The following is a 22,675-nucleotide window of genomic DNA, read 5'->3' as shown; positions in this document are numbered from 1 at the left end:
ACAAATGTTAGTGAGAGCGAGACGCTTTTAAGAGTAGGAATGGTCACGAAGCTAAGACCATCCTAATGGCCAGGTTGGTGCATATAAGTGCTGACGAAAAGTTCTGCGTACAGATATGAACAACATACAAGACGACACAGAAATGGGACCGCAGCACTATTTTTGTGTGTAGACTAGCGTGAAGGCTAGGCTTCTTGCTTTCAGTGCCCATATTGGTTTCCATCGCTATAGGTAATTCAATTATCAAATATGTTGCTGTATTATCAATCTGAAAGGTTTACCAATTTTTCTTCACAAAGCATTATTCGTTGCCAGCGGGTTTCCTTAAAATATGGCTGCACACTTTGGTTAATTTTAAAGGCGCAAAGAAACACTCTTTGATCATCGTAAGAAAACATTGAGTTTTAGTTTATTTTTCATAAGCGGAATACATGCTTGCATAAGTATGCAGAACAATTGACGATCTGTACAAGTGGCTCCTGTGAGCATGCAAGCCGAGTATTATTGCGTTGCATGCAGCAGAGCAATAATAGTATTGTGTCGAATACAGCAAATTTGATTGTTCTCAGCTCCGCCATGTTGTCGTGCATGATGCATCATCATAGCAAGCAGCTCGACTCACTAACAGCTATTGGCTGATTTCGTGATTGCAAGAACATTCTCGGTATTACATAATTGCCAATTCTTAGGTAAATGAATGAAATATACTTATGTCTCTTGTGTCAAAGAGTCAGAAAAACCACTTTATCTTTGCTCTGTAGGTTTACGCACAACAGTTAAACGTATCTGCGCCTGCTGCAAGTGTCCTCTGAAATAGAAGCAGCATGCTGCACAGCATAGTCTACCACTGTTGTCATGTGGTGCCACGATGAGCCCTTTTGCCACCGAGACGCTCAACTTTTGGGCAAGACTTTGCCCTGTTGACTTCTCTCCTGTGTAGCTTACAGTGTGCTAGCAGAGATGAAAAGAGAGCGAAGGCTGTGTATCTGTGCCATAACTACACTTATATTTGAAGGATTTGAAAAAAATGCTTGTCACAGAAGATTCATGAGGCGATGCCCTTCAATAGCAAGACCTTTGTATGAGTAGTTAGAAAATGGTTTCTTGGCCCCGTAAAGTCAACCACTAGTACCCAAGCCACCGTTGCTCTAAACAGCGATGTGTTGCCCCCTTCCTGCACTGAAGGTATTGGCTGAAGGGCATGGCGCGCGTTAGAAGACAAAAATGTTTAATCGCTAGTGCCTGCTTGCACATCAAAGTGTACCTATTACTAAAAAAAATGTATTGGTTCAGTTTGTGAAGCTAGCACACTCACTGTAATTTTTGGAAGTGTGCCGATGCAACTTAAACACAAGAGAATGTGTAAGTTGCATTGCACATAATGATCACTTTCCTGCCTAGCACTTTTCGAAATTCAGGAATTGTGAGAAAGCAATGGAGGTTGGCACATGTGCACAAATTATTTGAGATATGACTTTATGTGACTACCAAAGCTGAACATTAGAGATAAAGAGTTGACTTTTTCAGTATTGAACTATTCACCGAGGCCTGAAAATTACCAATGATATATTATCTTAAACAAAATCATTCATTTCTTTATTCTGTGGGCATGTTGCAGTCATGAAATTCAAAACAATCTGTGTACATAATGCACCTATCTGCTTGAGCATGCAGGTGGTCATGAACGAGATCGAGCCACATGGTTCTGATCCCCACGTACGGCAGCTGTCGTCAGATTGTTTTTGCTTACTCTGCAGCACACTGTTCACAAAGGTGGGGCTGGATTTACTGCTGTATCAGTTACGCGAACGCAAAACTGTTTGTAGTACTTGATACTAAGTGTATGTTCGAATCCAGTGACGCTAATTAGAAACATACAGCACAGGAGGGCAGAATTGCATCACTGATCTCCTCACGCCAACCAAGGGAGCTAATTGGTGGCCCTGAAAAGGGCCGTTTAATTGTGATAGCATGTCTGGCTGCTGGTTGAGGTGTTATACTGGGATTCTAGATCGCACTAAAGAGGACAAGGACAGACATAAGAATGACAGCACATGGCACAACACTATGCGTTGTCGTTCATATGTCTGTCCTTGTCTTTTTTAACGCTATTTAGGATTTCTGTAGGACTGATGTTGCATTTGTGAGGCGTAAAGCGTGAGTGCTCCTTCTTTTTTTACTCTTCCTTTCGTGGTTTTGGGCCATCCTTCGATGAAAGCGCCTCATGATGTCTTCGAACAGATGTTTGCTCGGCACTTGAGAACGATGGCCACTTCTCAAGGCAGTCTATCACGTTCCTTAACATGACAGATAAGTACCCTGGAAAAATATACACATGTTGACTACATGTATGCAAATGTTTCTAGGTGTTATTACTGTGTAAGGTTAAACATAACCCTATAAACATGGATGAGGGGGGAGGTTAGGGGGCCTTGCTTGGACATGGACATAAATTCAGTATGGTGGCAGAATACTTATGAAACAATGCAACAGTTCAGCGGTCCTCTCACTGAAGGACTGTATTTACCGTGTATTTTCATTCATTATTCTGTGTCATCGCTCTCTAGGACATCGAATAACTCTTTGGAATCGGATTACAAAATGCGCATGTACCCATACACTTCGCCTGAAGAACCTTTGCAGTCTCCTGATGGTACAGTACCAACAACGAAGATATCTTTGCGTCACACACTGCCCTCTAACCCTTAGAGCATGTTCGAGAAATCACACCCCTTGAAGGAACAAGTTACCGTCTCTTTGAAAATAGCTGTCCATGCTTAGCTGTGGTGATGCCATTACTGGGCATTGGCACAAGCTCAGCCAAAGAATAAAGATTTAATCCTGTCAAAATTAGATTGGCAGTTCCCATTTTTAACACATTTACTTTTAAGTTTGTCTTTCTCCTTTCAGCTTCAAGGCATCCGAAAGGCAGTCCCTGCAGCTTCTACCAGCAGGACGCACTAAGCATCACTCCTCTAGGCATTGAAATTTGGTGTGAAAACTTCGTGCAGTATAATGCTTGTGCAGTATTTGAGTGCTAAACACTAAAGTATAAAATAAGTATTACTTTGCTTTTTTGCACCTGTTAGTGTAGGATAATTTTGTTTTAAAACAACCTGCTCACCATAGCCAGCATTCTGTTTCACTGGCACCACAGTCCATTCTTTTTCACCCCAGGAGAATCTCTTTGAAATTCTATTTGCACCACTGGAGTCGGCGAGTATTTCTTTGCAGCTGTTCTCATTGTAATGCAGAGCAGCAATTTTTATTCGTCAATAAATATAGTCACAAACAAATGTCGGCAGCTGTTCTTGTTTTATTGCAAACATGCACCTAAAAGCCAAAATCCAAAGGGACAGACAACCATTAATGAGAACAATTAGGATAGCCTTACTGGTAGAGAGTACATGCTTCCTATTGACTGAAGCTGGCACTGTTTTCTTATTAAACGAGCTTTTATATTTTTAGGCACTGACAGCGGTGAAGGGGCCTTATACGATTCTATTGCATATTCGGATAGAATATTTATTTTGTTCCATTGCACAGACCAGTGAGGTCACTAGGGCAGTTAAGTGCAAAAGGCAAAGTTTTCCTTTGTCATCTGCTCAGATTTTGAAATTTGAAGAACAATAACGTTGTGATTGTGCGCCATTTTCTTAACTCATTTTGCGAAAATATCAGTACTCTAATAAATGCAGTCCAGTCCTACAGAAGGCAGTGAAATGGCTACGACCCCTACCGTCACTCTGCAGTGAAACTTGTTTTGTACCAAATTTATCCACGCTTTGACTGCTTCCATTTGTTACGAATCCAGTCGATTGCCTTCATCAACCACTTGCTGTCACATGCATTACCTACGAGCCCATCCTGACTAGACGTCTTTTTGTACCCCAACTAAGGTATGATTTACTCACACGTGTTCTATGACCCACGCTTGGAAGTATTTGAGGTGTATTGATCTGCAATCTTACATAATCCTAAAGACTGTGCTGAAGGCTCTCACATTCTCGGATCTTTCTAGCGAAAAATTGTTTACTGAAAGTGAGGTTTATTAAAATTTTTATTATTCCACTGATTATATTTGTCATATTTTGAGGCTTAGTAAAATGCAAGAATTAACGCAATCATGCAATAATTAAATTTAGGGAAGAAGTTCTTTTATTCCACTTTAAAACGGTTAGTAGTTCGAATACTTGTTAGTGTATTTTTGCGCCATCTTTGTCACTACTGTTAATCGCACTAAAAAATCTGTAACGATTCAACTTGCCCAACTGTGGCGCAGTCAGAATTGATTTGGTTGAGTAGCACAGCGTGTTTAATAAAACATGGGGTCACAGCATGCCAGTCATACACTTAGAGAAAGCATATGATCTGCAAAAAGCAGCTCAATAAGATTGGACAAAGTCCGTCATTACAGGAATGCAATGAAAATGAGTATGGTGTGTTACCTTCCCAGCATGCCTTCGTAAGTGAACTTGCTGCTATTAAGGGCGAAGTGAATGCACAGGCTCTGAAAGGCCTCAAGGCCAAATTTCTGGGCCTTGTGTGGTGCTCGGGGAAGGTCCCGCAGAAGGTATAGTGCTGCCAAAATTGCTTTTAAGGTGCAGGGATGATTCTGATCCTCCAAAAGAATGAGTGGTTGCATTGGAGCTTGACAAAGAGCATAGTAATGGCTAGATGTGTGGTCTCTTGCAAAAATAATGCGGCCTGTTGACACGAAATAGCATTTGAATGTAAATGTTCCTGAATACTACATCACATCAATAAACGAGGATACAGTAAACATTAATTAGGTCAATATATTTTGGCACTACAGTAAAAATACCATGATCATGGTAACAGTCATAGAATATAAAGACATTGTTGCCAGGTCTAAGTAGTAAAACGTAGCCATGAATTGTCAAACAGTAGTCAGTCGGCTACCAATGCTTAAAATTAAAAATGGCAAAAAAAAGAACTGTCTCCCAATACCTTTTGTGGTAGTACTTAAGTTCTTACCTTCAACCAACCAGTCACATTCTCGAATCTCGCCATGAAAACAGGATGGGTGCAGCGGGTCAGGGTGATCATGCATATTCACCATGTGGCGAAGAATGGATAGCCATCTTGCCAGAAACAACTTTTCGCTGCCATGAGTGTTTACCGCACGCGAATAAAGATGCCGAATTACAGTCTTTCACCACCTCATCACGGTCCCATGTTGTTTGAGCCACCCAAGAGTAATAATCTTCTTCAAGCCTACAAGAGATAAGTCATTGGAATATCCAACTTCTATTACCAAAAAGACCAAAGGGATGTACGCTTACCTCTTAAATCAACCAGAAAATACTTTCTGCTTACTGCTGCACACATGTTGCCCAAATTTCGCAGAAACATCTGCTTTTGCTGCCTAGATCATTTAAATGCAACATTTGGCGCAGTTACTCATCTAGATATTTAAAAACATGCACAGGTACCTTAATTTTTGGGAATGCGAGTTACTGCTAAGGCCCAGAGGCACTAGCATAAACATGTGTCACCACCTGCTGGCAGCTGCAGACAAGTTCAGTTCAGGAAATGTTTCAAAGTATTAGGCAGCACGTGGTATCCCCGCCTGAATGTCTGGGTTTGGAACGCAGTTTGCACTCCTATATATAGTCAGCTTTGAATTTCTTTTATAACCGGACAAGTAACAGTGCTAAGTGTTGCAATGAGTGAAATTAACAACAACATGAGATCTTTCTGCGAAACCTGAGCAAGAACAGTCCAGCAGTAGGCAGAAATTATTTTTTTGAGATTCCATGTAACATGTGCACATCCCTGTGCAATAAAAATGTCGACATTAGGAAGTTGTGTGCCCATCCATATTTTGCCCACCCCGAAATCACACATGGATGTGCCTTTTGTAGTATGCCACACGTCAAGCAGGTGGCATATTGTTGGGTGCTGCCTTCTCATAAACGCCTTAATTTCAGGATGGCTATCCGTCACCAGTGAGGCAATGTGAAAACCCAGCTCAATCAGATTATTGAGGGCTCTCTCCAGGCCTTCGTTCTCCATTCTGTTGCTTGAAGTTACTTATGTTCCCTGCAATATCACATAGCAGCTCTTCAGTTTTCCTGCTGCAGCCAAGTTTCACAAATAGACACCTAAACATAAACCACTCCATACAGTGATCGTGGAGCTTCCACTAGCAATTACTTTCCCTACTTTCTCCATAAAGTGGCCATTGAAAAGAACTTCATTGCTGTGAATGTGATTCCTTCTAACATTGAACAGCTGTTACATAAACATAAGAACCCAAACGGATACACCATTTTGACCCAGTTGTCATAGCTTTCATAGGATATGTTATAAACTCAATGTCATAAAGAAAAGAGTATTTAGGACTGCATTTTTTAGAAACGATTTGCTGCGGTCCAATATGCGTGCTTTTGACCATCATGATAGGACTCAAAGCCCTTAATAATGTCACGGGCAAGGCAATAGGAGAAAGAATGAGCTTTTCATACATGGCAATGAAACATATGTAATCTCAAATATGTAACCGCCAGTCATGGGCAATACTATGGGTAATATTAATGCTACTAAATCTCCACAACTTTTTTATGGTCTAACTTGCAGAAGTTGAGAACCAGTAGCAAGGCGCGTTTCACATATTTTCTTTTTTTAATCTCGGTACTTATAATAGAAACAGCAAATTATTACTTTCGCGCACGCCTTTTTGTGGTGTTTCTTTGAAATTTAGGAAAAGGTTGTCAGAAACTTTCTAAACAATTATTTCTGCTTTACTTTCATTAAAACACGAATGATGAATATACATTATCATGTGTCACAATATATGTTACAACAGATAAGTCTTCAAATGATCAAACATAAATGTAGCAAAATTAAGCATGTTTCTAGTGGTATGGAGATAATTAAAAACCTAATGTGCTTTAGGAACAGTTAGATCACACATTGTCTGGGTATTCATTCTGAGCCGAAGAAGGCACGACGTGCATGTCCAGTTTGCCTTGCACTGTACTAAAATTTAGGAGGAATTGAATTGTTAAGGATATCTACAAAGATTTTTCTTCTTATATCAAAGATACTGACCACTTCCTATCTGATATCGCTGACTTGCGTGTTCCAAGCGATGCTCTTCTTGTCACACTAGACGTGGCGTCGCTGTACACGAACATTCCCCATACAGATGGCATTCAATCTGTACTCCGGGCATATAACGACTCTGTAGATGACAAACCGATCGACGATTCTACCCTTGGCGTAATTCCAGCACTAATCCTTCAACTTAACAACTTTGCATTGGACGGCGAACATTATGTTCAAACTAGTGGTACCTCCATGGGCGCAAAAATAGGTTCGAATTATGCTAACATTTTTATGGGCATGCTAGAAAAGAATTTCCTCGCTACTCGTGACATCAAACCATTTTATTACAAACGCTTCATAGATGACATTTTCCTCATTTGGCGCCATGGTGAAGCTGCGTTACTTTCATTCATCACTGACTTTAACAACGCCGCACAGTCAATTTCCTTTTCAGATTCCTATTCGTCACTCAGCATAAACTTCCTTGACATCTAAGAAGTTCTAAAGATTATAAACAACATGAAAATAACCGGCACCGGCATCGTTAAATTACACCCTTCTGACATAAAATTAATTGCACCCTTAATAAGTGATGTCCTTGCAGACATAAGCAACTTCATGTTTAAATCAGGTAGTTTCCAACAAGAAATAAAACAAGGCAAGATCACCCCGATTTTCAAAAAAGGTGACCGCTCTTTAATTTCCATTTATCGCCACATCTGTGTATTACCTTTCTTTCGTAAGGTAATCGAAAAGCTAATAGCAAAACGTTTAACTAATTACCTTACAAAATTTAACATTCTCTCACCATTCCAATACGGCTTTCTCTAGGGTTACTCTACCGAGCTGGCTCTCGTTGCTCTAACTGATCAACTAAAACTCACTCTCGATGAAGGGAATTATGGAGCTTCAGGATTTGTAGATTTGAGCAAAGCCTTTGAGAAAATAAATCACCGCATCTTATTGTGTAAGCTTCAATCATTGGGAATTACCGGCCCAGCACCCTTGTTACTACAAAATTACTTAAGAGACAGAATGCAGGTAGTAACCATTTCAGGCGTTCATTCTAAAACCATGTTCACTAATATTGGCGTGGCCCAGGGTTCGATATTGGGTCCGCTTTTATTTTTATTAAACGTCAATGATTTGCCTAACTGTCTGTCCTCTTCGAAATGTATACTTTATGCAGATGATACTACTATTATTAATTCCAATAAATGTGTTACAACCTTAGTATCCAACCTTAATGGTGATTTATATTGCCTGCTGGAGTGGGGCCATACTAACCAGCCACAGATAACTACGCTGAAAACAAAATTTCCCACCAACGAACACTTCACTCCATTCCTCCTATCTTATTGGGCGGAAGTCCTATACGTGCAAGTTTTTCATGCAATTATCTTGGCATAGAAGTAGACAAACATCTTAAGTTTACTGAACACTTAATCAAACCAAAACAGAAGATTGTCTACGGGATTAGCGTACTTGTAAAATCAGGAAACATATTTGACCATCAAATATTACTATCATTACACTTTTCATTTATTCATTCCCACATTAACTACGGCGTTACTTGCTGGGGAAACACTTACTTAACCCATTTAAACTCATTGGAAATCCATCAGAATCAGGCTATTAGGATAACTATATTTAGTCCATATAACAACGCCTCATATCTTATACGAAGTAATCACATTCTTACAGTCACACAACTCGTTAAATATAATCTAGGTACCTTTTTGTTCCGTCAAATCAATTACACACGATACGATAGCGTGTTCTCACAATCTTCTCTATTAAATACTAATATTACCAGGTTTGCAATAAATAGGAACTTCATTTTACCTAAAATATATATTAATTGTGGCAAACAGAGCGTCCATTTTTCATCTATCGCATTCTGGGACACCCTACCAATGTACATAAAAACACTTAAAATTCACGAATTTAAGAAACAACTAAAAGATTACATTCTGTCGAATACTGATGCCTAGTCCATACTCACAACCATTCTTTCAGGGTGCCTTCATTTCATTTTCATTGTCATACCGTTAGGTTTCTGTTTCTGCCTCACATATACATTCCAGTTGACAAATTATGATGTGTCGTCACGTCATGTACGCAGTTGCCTTATCAGTTTTCAACGAGATTGTGTTACAGTGCTCTTTTTCATGACATTTATGCATATGTTTTTCTTCCGTCATGCTACTCATACTAAAACCTGTAATTTTTCTATGTTAACAATTTGTTAAAACTGCTGCACTTTTGTTTTATTCTAGAAGGAGGGCCCGAAGTCTTTCACTTCGGGACCTCCTTCTGAATATTAACAACTTGTAATCGTTCTAATGATCTCAATAAAACTGATTCTGATTCTGATTCTGAATGGTAACTTAACGACAAATCTTTACAGAAAGCCCACTGAGCGACAGCCATACCTGCATTTCCAACGCAGCCATGTCAAACATTGCAAATCGAACATTCCCTACAGCCAAGCTATCCGGTTCAAAAGAATTTATTCGGACGACAGTGAATCCACTCGCAACCATAACCAGCTTCGTAACGTACTATCCGTACAGAAATACCCTTCACAAATAATTGACGATGCTCTTAAACGGGTCGACTGTCTAAACCGGAAAGAACTGATCAGCCCGGACAAGCGATTGGTGCCAATTTCAGGAACTAACCTTATCCTAACAAACTATGCAAATATTCCTAATGTGTCAGACATTCTGAGGAAGCACTATAACTTATTGACACAGAGCGACCGTCTTAAAAACATTTTCACGGAGTCATCAAGAGTCGTCCATCGTAGCTCTAGGAATCTGCGCGACCTAGTAACTTCTTCCAAAACTAAAGCGAGGGCTCCTGCTTGTTTTCATCCCTGAAATAAGCCCCGTTTTAAAGTTGGTACACATATGACCATATCAAGAACTGATAGCAGCACAAATCCAATTTTTCTGTTAAAATGCACCGCGACTTCACTTTCGACAGTACTAACATCATGTATCTGCTCGAATGTTCAATGTGTCATATGCAGTATTTCGGTCAGACCGAAGCATCTTTCGTATCAGATTCAACAACCAGAAAGCACACGTTAGGAGCTTGCCGCACCTTCCATTATCTAAACATGTTCGACTGCCAGGTCATACATTTGACAACATCAAAGTAACAGTACTACAATCAGGTTTAAAATTGCACCATGATTGAGAAGTACGAGAATCCTTTCTCATTCACAAATTTCACACTGTTTCATCTGGCATCAACGAGGGCGCAGGAAAAATCTCGTGCCTTTCTGCCATATCTTGATGTGTATGTTCTTGCAGAGAAGTGGCAAACCATGCCAAATCAATTTGTTCCTAATTTTTCCATGTCGCAGTTGATATCATTCTGTAACTTCATGTATAATCATCGTGATACCATAATGATATTTCATACATATCATTTATCGTGATTAAGTTATACTTACTGCTGCACTTTTTCTGTTATTATTGCAAATGTACACATGCATGTACTGCTGATTATGCCCACGTGCGCATACCCCTAAAGCGGGTGCGCACTTGTGTCTGTGTTTATTTGCGAAGGCCGTGCCACGGCGAAAACGTTAAAATATTAAAAAAGCAATTTTCGTAAGTGTGTTCCTTCATTTTCTTAACTACCTATACGACGCACCTACAGAACTCTTCCTTGAATTATATCAGTTCTTTATATCACAATCAATTCTTTTAGGCGTTTGCTATAGACCCCCCTCCCCCCGGTGGTAGCCAAGATTTTGCCTGTCAACTTAGCATATGTACTCTGCAAACTAGCCTTTCGATGCCCCGAAGCTGACCTCCTCCTCTTCGGAGACTTTAACTTTCCAGATATTGATTGAGACAATGTAGCTCCATCTGTAGTAAATGAGACAGGAGAAATTTTCTTGATGTTTGTTTTCAATTTAACCTCGCTCAACTTGTATCATTACCAACGCGCGTCACACAAGACACAGCTAACGTATTAGACATCATAGTAACAAGTCGACCAGACAGTTTATGGTGAATTACGTAATTGAATGAAATTAGCGACCATAAGGTTATTCACGCTTCCTTTCAGTTTGCGCCAATTCCACGCCAGAAACTTCAAAAGAATATACATGGTTTTAAGAAAGGCAACTACGAGGCTATATGCGATAACCTGCTCGACTTCTTTATTTCATTCGAGGCATTCTTTAACAAACACGATATCCATAATAACTGGCAAAAGTTCAAAGAAAAATAATAAGTGATCTAGCTGACAGCTTCATTCCAAAGATAACGCTTCGAATGCTACTTCAGAACCCATGGTTCACCAATTCTTTGATGAGACTTGAAAATAAAAAAAAAACATTTGTACCGTGCAGCAAACGGCAGGACAAACACATGTGCCTGGGATAAATACTACGCAGCGGAATGCGCATATTTATCAGCTATTCGGGAGGCAAAACAGTCATTCTTTCACGAAGATTTACTAAAAATGTTTGTCACGAATCCAAGAAAGTTCTGGCAGGTGATCAATCCTCCGGAAATAAGGAGTATTGGGTTAGTCAACGAGAACGGTGAAATGGCCGACGATGATGAATGTGCCAATCTTTTTGATACAGCGTTTGTGTCAGTCTACTATGAACCTAGCTTGCCATTTCCCTATACAGTTAATAACTCAACTAGTGTCATGGCATCAGTAACCTTCTTTGCCGAAGGTATTTTGTCTCTGATTGAGAATCTTAAAATAACATCCTCAGCCGGAGTAGATAACATAAACTCAGAAACGTTAAAAAATACTGAAGACATCAGTACTGCTTATTTCTACTTGCTGTTGTCGCATTCGCTCTCAACCGGCATCATACCACGTGACTTGAAGGTGGGGAGGGTTGTTCCCATCTGCAAATCAGGTGACAAGAAGTCTCCACTTAACTATCGCCCCATCTCACTAACAAACATACCTTTCAAAATCATGGAACATGTCAGTGATACAAAAAATATTAAATTTTTTGACGCAGGAAACTTTTTCATTTTTCACAGCATGAATTTCGCAAGGGATTTTCCTACGAAACGCAATTGACAGTTTTCCTTCATGGTCTTCACGCTAATCTGGATACTAACCAGCAGACAGACGCAGTATTCCTAGATTTCGCGAAAGCATTCGATAAAGTACCACATCGACTATTACTAAATCTCTCTGGCGAACGTGCACCCCGATATATTGCGATGGATCGAAGCTTTCCTTAGTAACCGCTCACAGTTTGCCCTTATTAACAACAGCCGATCTCTTTCTTTACCGGTAACTACTGGGGTTCCACAAGGATCTGTCCTCGGGCCTCTCCTCTTCTTACTATATATTAACGACTTACCCCTGTATGTATCCTGCAATATTCGCATGTTTGCAGATGACTGCGCCGTTCACAAAACAAATACTAACATGTCTGACCAAATCTCCCTTCAAGAGGTTATTAACCGCTTGCAGCAATGGTGTGATTGCTGGTTAACGACACCTAACCCAAATAAATGTAACGTAATGGCATTCTCCCGCCGACGTAACCCTCTAGCATACCCATACACAATAAATAACGTAGACATAGAAACTGCGCAGTCTTACAAATACCTTGGTGTTATCCTTACTAAAGACTTGGAGCACACATATTACTAACGTCATCTGCCCTGTGCGGTGGTAGAAGCTTGGCAACTCAAGTCATGCTGATTGCTACTCTCCGCATAGTCGCCCTCCAGCTCGTCGACGCCGAGTGCTTTGTACATGATGCTGGCGTACGAAGCAATTGTAAGCATTCTAGATGAAATTGTAGGAAAGCTAAACATAATGCCAATAGCTCTTTGAGCTGAAATGTAACAACGCGTGCTTAGGCAAGTAGTCTTATTCATTTCAACCATCCATATATTTTATGAAGAGCCTAGAGTAATTTGCAGCAGGTGCACAAGGTATATGGCTTCCTGTGGGACTTCCTATAAAGACTGGCATTTTGTCGCAAGTTTAATAACTTCATTCAGGTATAGATCTCCTTGCTCCATAGCACACTATACACAAGCGCTGGTATTCAAGTAATCATGTGAATATGGCACATTTTCAATATTGTGCGCAAAAAGCGAAATGGCCCCATTATCGTTTCCTTGCTTTTCTGAGCTGAGAATGCAGGGCAAACAAGCATCACAAAAAAGGAACACGGAAGCAATTGTGCAATGGTGCTGAAATACGCTCCGAGCTGGATGCTTTTTTTTGCACAGTAATGATCCTACTGATGCTGCAGCACGTTGTTAAACATTGTCACATACTGTCATACAGCGCAAATTAGCTGTGTTCTGAAGTAATACAGGTGTCACACGATGCACTTTTTATCGCCATAAAGCCCGATCCAGATCGAATTTCTCGGTCGCGATCGTTTCCTTTGCGCAAGCTCCACGAGGGAGCCGATCGGGGTCGAGAATTTCAGCCGGGATCGGATATGATCGCGATCGAAAGTGGCCGTGTGACACCAGTATAACGCTGCGAGTACTAGTAGTCGCCTTGACGGGGCTTCGGGAAGTAATGCGACCAAACCACAATGGCAGTGAAACCTGTGGTATTCTATGGTATTTCCGACTACTTGCGAGGTTGTACATATACCTCTGTTACAAGGACATACAACTTCGATCACGAAGGAGCTAATGATTTGGATCGAGTGCTTCTATACGTGCGCACTTTCGATCGCGATTTCGCTCTGCCCGGATCCACGCAATCGCAATCCGTCGCAATTGTGCGCTGTCTGTACCTTTGATCTCAGTGAGCTCAGCCAAATCGAACACGGCAGTCGCACTGTGCATTATACAGCAGCCATAATTTTCGATTTAAGAAAGATTTCATTCCGATCAAGCATCATCGTGAACGAACGAGCGCTAGTGATACCAGTGTGAGGAATTATTATTTTACATACTTGTGCGTAGCTAACAAGATGCGCACTTAGGGCTGCAATGTGCTACCATCTGATATTTACATGATCGTTTAAAATTTTCTGCACGTACGTCCGCTCTCCTTTTGACAGATTTTCTTGGTGCTGGCGGCTGGCTCCGCTTTGTCTCATCGAACAATGTCGGCACAGCGTCCACCTTCTAGCGCCTATGATAACGCGGTTTTGTTAAACCGAAGGAACAACCGATCAGAACACATGATCGCGTGTTTGATCGGGAACCAGTTGCCACACCTGATCGCACTAATCCAGTGCTCGCGAAGCGCATTGTCGCAAGGAAATTTGTGATAGCAAACTAATCTTAGTGTTGCAACTTGTGTGAGTGACTCGTGCAGCCAACAACGCAATACCACTTGTCACCCCCCCCCCCCCCCATCACTTGCCCGTCCACAGCGAACGCAAATCCTCGTGACAGCAACTTCTCACGCGAAGTACCAGCTTATGATCGTCGACTCCTCCACGCTCTCGTCGCTGTCGTCTGCATGAGCCCAGCATGCTCCTAGTGGCAACCCCTTTATGTCATACACAATGTTACCTGTAACTGAGGGGCAGGTGAGGTAGGGTGTTCGAGTCAATTTAATAAATTCATTTGTAAAAAATGAGTGCAACCTCAAACCTGCTTTCTTGAGGACATGACCAGAATGTGCAGAGGAACGTACCCAGCGAATTTCATCGACATCCGTTGACATCGAAAAATTGCCGGAGTTGTCCTTTAAGTAACTTACTTTCTATGGACAAGTAAAGGTTCTTGTTGCTGAGTGAGTCCGTGTTCAGATGCTATGGTACAATCATTGGTAAGAATTCGGATGAGGACTAAAACAAAGATGACAAGAACAAACTCGCATAGCCACTGGAGCTTATTTTGAGCACAAAAGACCATTTATAGAAGAAGGGCACACATGCCCATCCTACGTACAAAAGGCGCTAGCAAGGACGACGTGACGCGGTGTCAAGTGGGATATCACTTCGGTAAACAAATCCGACTGCATGTTGCTATTTCGCAATAACCGCCTTCAATGTTTTTCTTGCGACGACATCTTTGCTCCTGCGCAGAATTTGCCGATTCCAAAGTAGCCGCTGACACGAACACCGAGTAACATGCGTCGCAAATTGTGCGGTATCAGCCTCATCAAATTTTGCGCGTTCTGTCTCATTACGTCATTCTCGAAGCGCCCAGTGTACATAAAATATAATTTTTCGTAGGACAAAACTATGTTACATTGCGCTGTTGCGTAACTTTTGCCGAAGGTAATGCGAAGTCTTGTCGCCTACCTCGCTTCTTGCCGCCATTCGTGCCAATGCGACAGCAATACACTTCAAGCTTGATGGTGCCGGACAAAACCACATATGGCGTCTGTCCGCCGCACTCTTGATATTGTTGTCAATCTTGTCCAAATAAAGCACCCCTTGTGGCCTCATCTTTGGAGCAAAACTACTGCCTCACTCGGCGTTGTTGTTTGTACTGACGTACGAAAAATCACTTGTCGAGCTGCGGATTCGAACTATCGACCTCCGGGATGCGAGACCACCATGCTAGCCGATTCAGCCACTGTCGGTTCAACATACGTGCCCTTTAAAGCGGAATTTTATGTGCACGAAGAAGTAGACGTAACGCGAAGCACGAGCCAATTCCAGGCGTCCCCTCCCTCCGTGGGAGGGAAAGGGTGTGGTCGCGTGTTTTCTCGCTTCGCGCCAGCCGTTTTCCGCGAGTTCAGGCCCGCCGCGTCGAAGGAACGGCAGCGGGAGCGGGCCGCGGGTCTTGCATACGGACAAAGAACAGGCGGCGTTTCAGAAACGCCGCCGGGAACTCGCTCGAGAGAGGGCTGGCTGTCACCGGGCTGAAGTCGCCGTGAGGGACCGCGAAGCCAAGGCGTTACGACAACGAAGAACCGCGGATCCGGAACTTCGCTTGCACTCCTCTTCACAGTAGTGGAAGGGCGGTAAATTTTTTTTAAAGGCAGGGGCCTTTAGTGCTACTCCTGCGTGTTCCAGGTTTTATCATCTGCCGGAATCTTTTAGCAAGTGACACCATTACAGAATGAGGGAAGCCAGCGGATAGTAAATAGTCTGCATACCAGATTTTGAGAAGCGAACCAACTGTGATTTCTGGATGGCAGATTTCAGACAGCCAGCAGGAATCGCCCTTTTTCCATATTCGATTATGCATATTGATACCGCGCCATGCCTTATGTCACGCAAGGGTCGTAGACCCAGCAAATGTGATACCCGGAGAAGTGTGTCCAAATGCCTAAAAACTGAATGGAACGAAAAAAAGGCAGTTCACGTGTAACGGCATGCCCCATATTTTGCTGAAAACAGATGTAATACATTTGTTCGCGAGGGCTTTTCTTTTGGTCGTTATCCGCATTCCTTGCACCGGATATACCTTGGCTGCGTCTCGTGGACTCTTTGTGTTTTTTGGGGTAGGTCTTCTTGTGCAAGCGCGTTAATTTGGGTCATTGCAGTTTGAGAGTGCCCTCCAGATCCGTTCGGTGGTGCAGCAGCTAGCCCTGACGCTTGCCATAGGTGAGTCAGCGCTGGAGTTTGAGCACCGCGCCCTGACGCCTGGCCACGTATTGGTCAACGCTGCACAAGACCGATTGGCGCCCTTTTGGTTAGACGGACAAAGACTGCTCGTTGAAATGTTCGACGTCCAAGTGACGGTGGTGGACTTCTCCACAGCGCGCCTGAAGCCTCCTGGTGAAGGTATGGGTCAGAGCTTAGCAAAAGTGACTTCTTTATATTTGTTTTCTTTAGGGTGAGGTACGGTAAAACCTTTTTTCGTGAATAAATCTGTGCAGTCTTCAATATTGCGAGGCTGCTTGTTACCTTTTTATATTTGCAACCAACTGAAAGGGACAGTGGCGAGATGGAAAACGTATGGAAAATATGACTGGGGAAATTACTTACTCATTTACCTGAACACCTGGTCAGTTTCATGAGACATTAAAACAGGATGTGTATTTGACATTTATTATTTTTTGATAATTTAGCAGAATATGCACACGTGACTGAACAGTGCTAAACTGCTTTTTGATAATAAGGAAAGCCATCAGTAAACTGTAAAACATTGTCAAAGGTCGTCCGGCGATGTCAATTTTACGAAAAGTGTTTTCTTAACTTTGCGACATTGCTTAAGGCCGTGCAAGTATAGTAAGACAAATATATTTATTTACAGTGGAAGTACTAGTAAAGCAGAATTATCCCGCGATATTTTCGAGACTCGTAAATAAAGTAACCGCTGTCGAAAATTCCCGAAAACGCTACATTTTTCGTACTTGTACATCTGGAATCTGTTGCTACTTCTCTGTATATCCCAAGTTGTTGCGATTTGCAGCAGCAACAGGCCATTAGGTGGGCAGAAAACCTGTGCATTTTTGTTCTACTCGCTTTGAAAGTAAAGTAATATATTTACTCAGAACATCACAATTAGAAAAATATTACTTTATTGACAAATGCTTATAACCCCCTCCCCTCCCACTCTCAATCTCCTTTAATGTCACCCAAATTGTTCTACGTTGCGGACTGTGCAATAATATTGAGAAAAATATGTTGCACCATTTCATGCGAATAATGCTACAAATGTTCGAATAATATTTTTGGAAAGAGTGGTCCATAGTGCGAAAATAAGCATTTCTTCGAAAACACAATGTAAGGGCTCGCCGTTTTTCTTCTTAGACTTATCATCGGCAGAAACGAGGCAGTCAGGGTCGGTGGAAAATTGTTTAGGAAAGAAATATCTGTTTGTATGAAATCAAATCGCGTAGTACGGGAATTCAGTACAACCGCCGCTATTCCTCGTCAACCGAGAATGAGCGCGTTTACAGTCCGCCATATTTTAGAACAGTACCAAAATGGAAGCTATGGAAGTAGGCAAAGTTCCAACGCAATTTTTTTCTGCAATATGCCTGTGTGCCCGTACAGTCGCTATCGAAGCGCTGACGACAGTGAAATGCGTATGTGCCGAAATGCGTAGTGCCTGGCGGTTGCAGCTCTTCTGTCATGCTTGAGACCTGAGTCGCCGTCTGCGGCTCTGCTTGGTTTCAGGCATGGTTCGCGTTAGCGGATACAAACGCCTGAGCTACAGCGGTCAGAGTGTGTGAAAATGGTTCGCGGCGCCTCGGAAATTGTGTAAGCAGAAATCAATGAGGATGTTTGGACGGGACATAGAACTTAGCTATGAAAGCACGCTTGATTTTGGTTCTGGGACAATCCTGCGCTTGGAAGGTAACTATAGCTAGGCCTTGTAGCCATGACCAAGTTTTTGTGCGAACTACATTATGAAAAAAAAAAACTCGTTCCACCAAAATGTTCGTGCCAGTGAAGGTTCCGTAGTGTTGGAGATGTCGGGGTGTCTCTACCTTGCAAGACCTTTCATCGAGGTGCGCGTCCAAATATGGATGGAGGTCAGATCTGTGAATACTGCTTCAAGCCGCACAAGGATCTGGTATCAGCCTTGTCGGACTCTGATAGTACCGGTGACGCTCTCGTACCCCAGGAAGGGATGGTCGGCGAGTTGAACAGTCACGTGAAGTTCATTGCCGTTTCACCCTTGAGGCCCTCAAGTCGCGTTCCTCAATACAAAGAACCGCTTATGCGAAAATTACGCGGGGAAAAATTGAAAGCGCTGTTGCAGTGAAAATTCAAACGGAGGTCAGCGCACTTTGGGCGAAATTCAGTGGCCCTGAACATTTGGGGGCTAATTGCGATGACTGCCTTGAGTAATTGCGAAGCTTGAGGAAATCGTACGCGATGTCGACACCTTCTGAAGAGTGTCTACAATTGTTCACATTCTTGTCAGCAAACCTAGATCCACGAGAAATCCTTGTCCCCATGCCAATTTTATCAACGTACATGACCTACAAAGCACGAAAATGGCGTCAGAAGCACGGCCTGTGGGCGGCCCCAACTCTGATACGGAGGTGTCATTTAAGCCTTTGGGATGTGCAGGCTGCCATGGCCTACTACACAAAAGATGAGTATGGGTGCTCGAGCCAGAGCCAAAACAAGAAGTACCTGCGTGTTCTTGTTCACGGTGATAACCAGCACGTGTTCTCAATATTTACGACTTGCTCAATGCGAGAGACGTATCTTGTGTTCAAGGCTGCGAATGCGGACATTTAAATGGCGTTGTCGAAGATTTACTTGCTTCGTCAGAACAGGGTTCTGCTTCCTCGCCACAAAGAAATGTGCCTTTGTGTGTATTGCGCAAACGCCGAGCTCAGTTTTCCTGCCCTATAAATATTGCTTGGCGATGTGTATAGCATCGAGGACTTGAAAGAACTGCGTCTTGTCTTAAACAACAGTGAAATGCCATCTACGTTATTGCGACCCATGTCCTATAAGCGATGGAACAACTTCAAGAACATTGGCGGTCATATACAAGACTGAGGCCATGATATATATATATATATATATATATATATATATATATATACGATGCAGAACAGAATATACATGTCATTAAAGAAAATGATGAGTGTGGTCTTTTGGGGCGCCAGGGCCAAATGTGGCCACAGAGCGCCAGGCCGGTGTTAATGACTTTGCAGTGGAGCTATGAATGACGAAGGGCAGACGTTACGTGGCTGTAAAGTGCGTAAAAGCTATATGAGATAAAATTATGCCAAAGGTTAACGATCTGTACAATGTACACGAATTATACATCGTAAGATGATGATATAGTGAAATATGTATAGTGAATTGCACTAGTTTCAGCGTACAGTACACAGGATTCTGAGGGTGGACCAACGGCTGCATAAGACACTCCGGATGCGACTTAGAAGCGTCTGTGTAAAACTTCGTGCGCGATTACTTGTACTGGAGTTCTAAGAAATGCATCTTAATATGTGGCTACGGCGCATGTTTAATGACCTCTACAAAGGATGTGTCACACTCTATGAGATCCCGCTGCCATGGTGGTAAGTTTGACTGGAGCCGTAGAACAATGTTCAAACACTGGAATACCCGTTTCTTTGATAAGGTTCCTCGCACGCTAAGAGAATGGCCTTCTCGCTGCAGGTTGGTTATTGAAGAGTGAATAATATTAATATAGAATAATAATAATAATAATAATCATTAGAATATTATACATTAGAAGAATAATATTCATTATTCAGGTGTGTTTCTTGGACACAGATTACCTTTGGAGTGAATCTGCGGAGAAGTTCTTTAACATAGTCAAGATTGTGGAGAAGTCCCCTCACGTTCCATTGCGATATTTGGGTATCCATTATGCGAACGAGGTTGGTGATGTGTGTCTAACAAGAAAAGTTAGGTTACAAGGCCCTTCGCTGGTCCCGTAATGCGATATCTCTCTTTTTTGAAGCGCTTGAGAGATTCTCGCCGCTCCTTAGGTGTTGGTGGCGCCATTTGACTTGGTGTCATGTCGATCGCCTCCTGTGAAGCGCTGGATACCCGCTCTTGTGAGCGACTGCTTCTGAAGTGATGAGGCCTTTGAGGCCACCAGCCCGGAGTTCGATGGCCCTTCTCGGACGGGGGAGCAGCGCCAGCCGCAACCGCCTAGGGGGCGGGTGACGTCAGTGCCGGCTCACTGTGTAAGGGCCGGACAACCGCCGGAGGCCATTGTGGCGCTGCTCCCTGACGTGCCACTTCGGCAAAGCTAATCTTTGGCAAGAAGGATACGCGACTGCTTGCCTATTTCAACGAAATATGTTCTCTGTCATTTTGATTGCCACTATTTCTTTTTCTTTATTCCAAGATGGACAGGACGGCGAGTACCCGGGGTGCTTTCCATCACAATTCACACAGTGTGGATCTCCCATGACTCGGACGGATGTTCATGGTCACTACATTTGGCACAGATTAGTCGGCCACGGTAATTGTGGGAACTGTGGCCGAACCTTTGACATTTAAAGCATCGGAGGGGATTCGGAATATACGGCCTGAACCTGATCTTCACGTAGCCTGCCTCGATTGTTTCGAGCTGAACACTTGAACCGAATGTGAGAATAGGATGCTTAGTCTGTATTTCTTTAACATCGCGCCTCATTTTGATTCGTTTTACAGTGATCGCCTTCCGGTACCTGCAGCTTCTGTCAGATTAATGTCAGACGGCTGGTGTTCATGGTGTGATCCGGTGTCACATTCACTGGAACGTCCCCAAAAGACACAAGATTCGACAGCCTTTCATATTGATTTTTGTCTCGGAGTTCCAAGAGGAAATCTCCACTTACAAGTTTGGAACCTTTCTAGCCTTGACCAAGAACATCGGTTATTGATTTCGACACCAGAAAGGGTGTGATCAGTCTCGCTGACTTTGCAGTTTTCTCGGAGTCTATGACGGCCATAGAACCTAATTACTTCTTCGGGGCGCCGTCGTTTGAGGGCAATCAGGAAGTAGTGGAAAAGAGCTTGCCATAGATATATGCGGAAATTCGGCATCACCGCCGGTCACTGACCATGCAGCGCAATAAGGGCACGCTGCAAGACTGTGAAAAGATACGTCCTGCATGCGCCAGCTGTCCTACACTGCTATAAACAAATCTGCTATAACCAAGGTTGGATATCCCATACAAGGTTAACCCTTGATGCGTGGAAGTATCTGGAAGTAAAGGGAAGCCAAGAGAAGACAGGAAAGATAGAAAGCAAGAGAAAGACGACGATTAGAGAGGAGGATAGGGGTAGGCAACTACCGATTTCCCCCAGGTGGGTCAGTCCGGGGGTGCCATCTACGTGAAGCCGACGCGAAAGAAGTGTGTTGCTGCCGCCAAGAGGCCGTAAAGGTCGAAACACCCGGCATTGGCTCAGCCCCCAAGATCCCGTTTTCCCCGGACACGGCTAAGCCACGCGTGGTTAGACACGGGAGGGTCCAACCCTCGTGTGCTCGGGTACGTGGTGTCGCAGCACACCGAACGTCTGCGCACGCAGACATCCCTGTGGCGATTAGAGAATTTAGAGTTCAAAAACAATCAAAACACCGCCCTGTGACCGACTTCTTTAAGCCGTCCAAGAAGACGCACTACCCAGCTGGCGTCTGCTTGTCGCGCGGGACTGGGATCATAGCCGGCAGAGGTGGCGTATCATATTGCTCCAAAACAAGGAGTGGCGTCCCCTGGCCTATGTGCGCCGTCGCGCTTCCTTGAGAATGCACATTCTGTTCCAAGGTGCCGGCCGGCAAACGCCACGCCTCGTAATAACCAGTTGCTTCCTTAATAAGACCTGTCAGGTCATATATGCGGCAAAGAAACCATCGCAGCCGACCTCGTTCGCGAAGGACCTATAGTCATGTGGATCTTCCACTGGGCTTTCCAGACCATATACATGGACACAAGCTGCGACCATTCGTGAAGCAATACAATATGTGCGGCAAGCATCCCTCGTTCTGCATCTTGTGAGCGAGATTTACTGCTTCAGTGATGAAAAAAAGACGGAGAGGGAACTCGCGACCTGTGTGCTAGGCATCTGTTCATGGCATGTTCGCCTACTCAGATAAGACGCGACTCGCTCCCAACGTGATTTGTCAGTGGTCAAAATTGCTGCCGCAATATTTCACATAATCGATATATTTTGAACGCTGGTTGTTCGCATCTGTTGCGAAAATGAACTTGTTAACCAACACTCTAGCCGACTGCTATAATGACCGGGAAATTCATTTTCACTTTTCATAAGGACCTC

The sequence above is a fragment of the Dermacentor variabilis genome, chromosome 2, assembly GCF_050947875.1.
Source record: "Dermacentor variabilis isolate Ectoservices chromosome 2, ASM5094787v1, whole genome shotgun sequence".
In the NCBI taxonomy this organism is placed as follows: Eukaryota; Metazoa; Arthropoda; class Arachnida; order Ixodida; family Ixodidae; genus Dermacentor; species Dermacentor variabilis.
Note: the sequence above shows the minus strand (reverse complement) of the source record.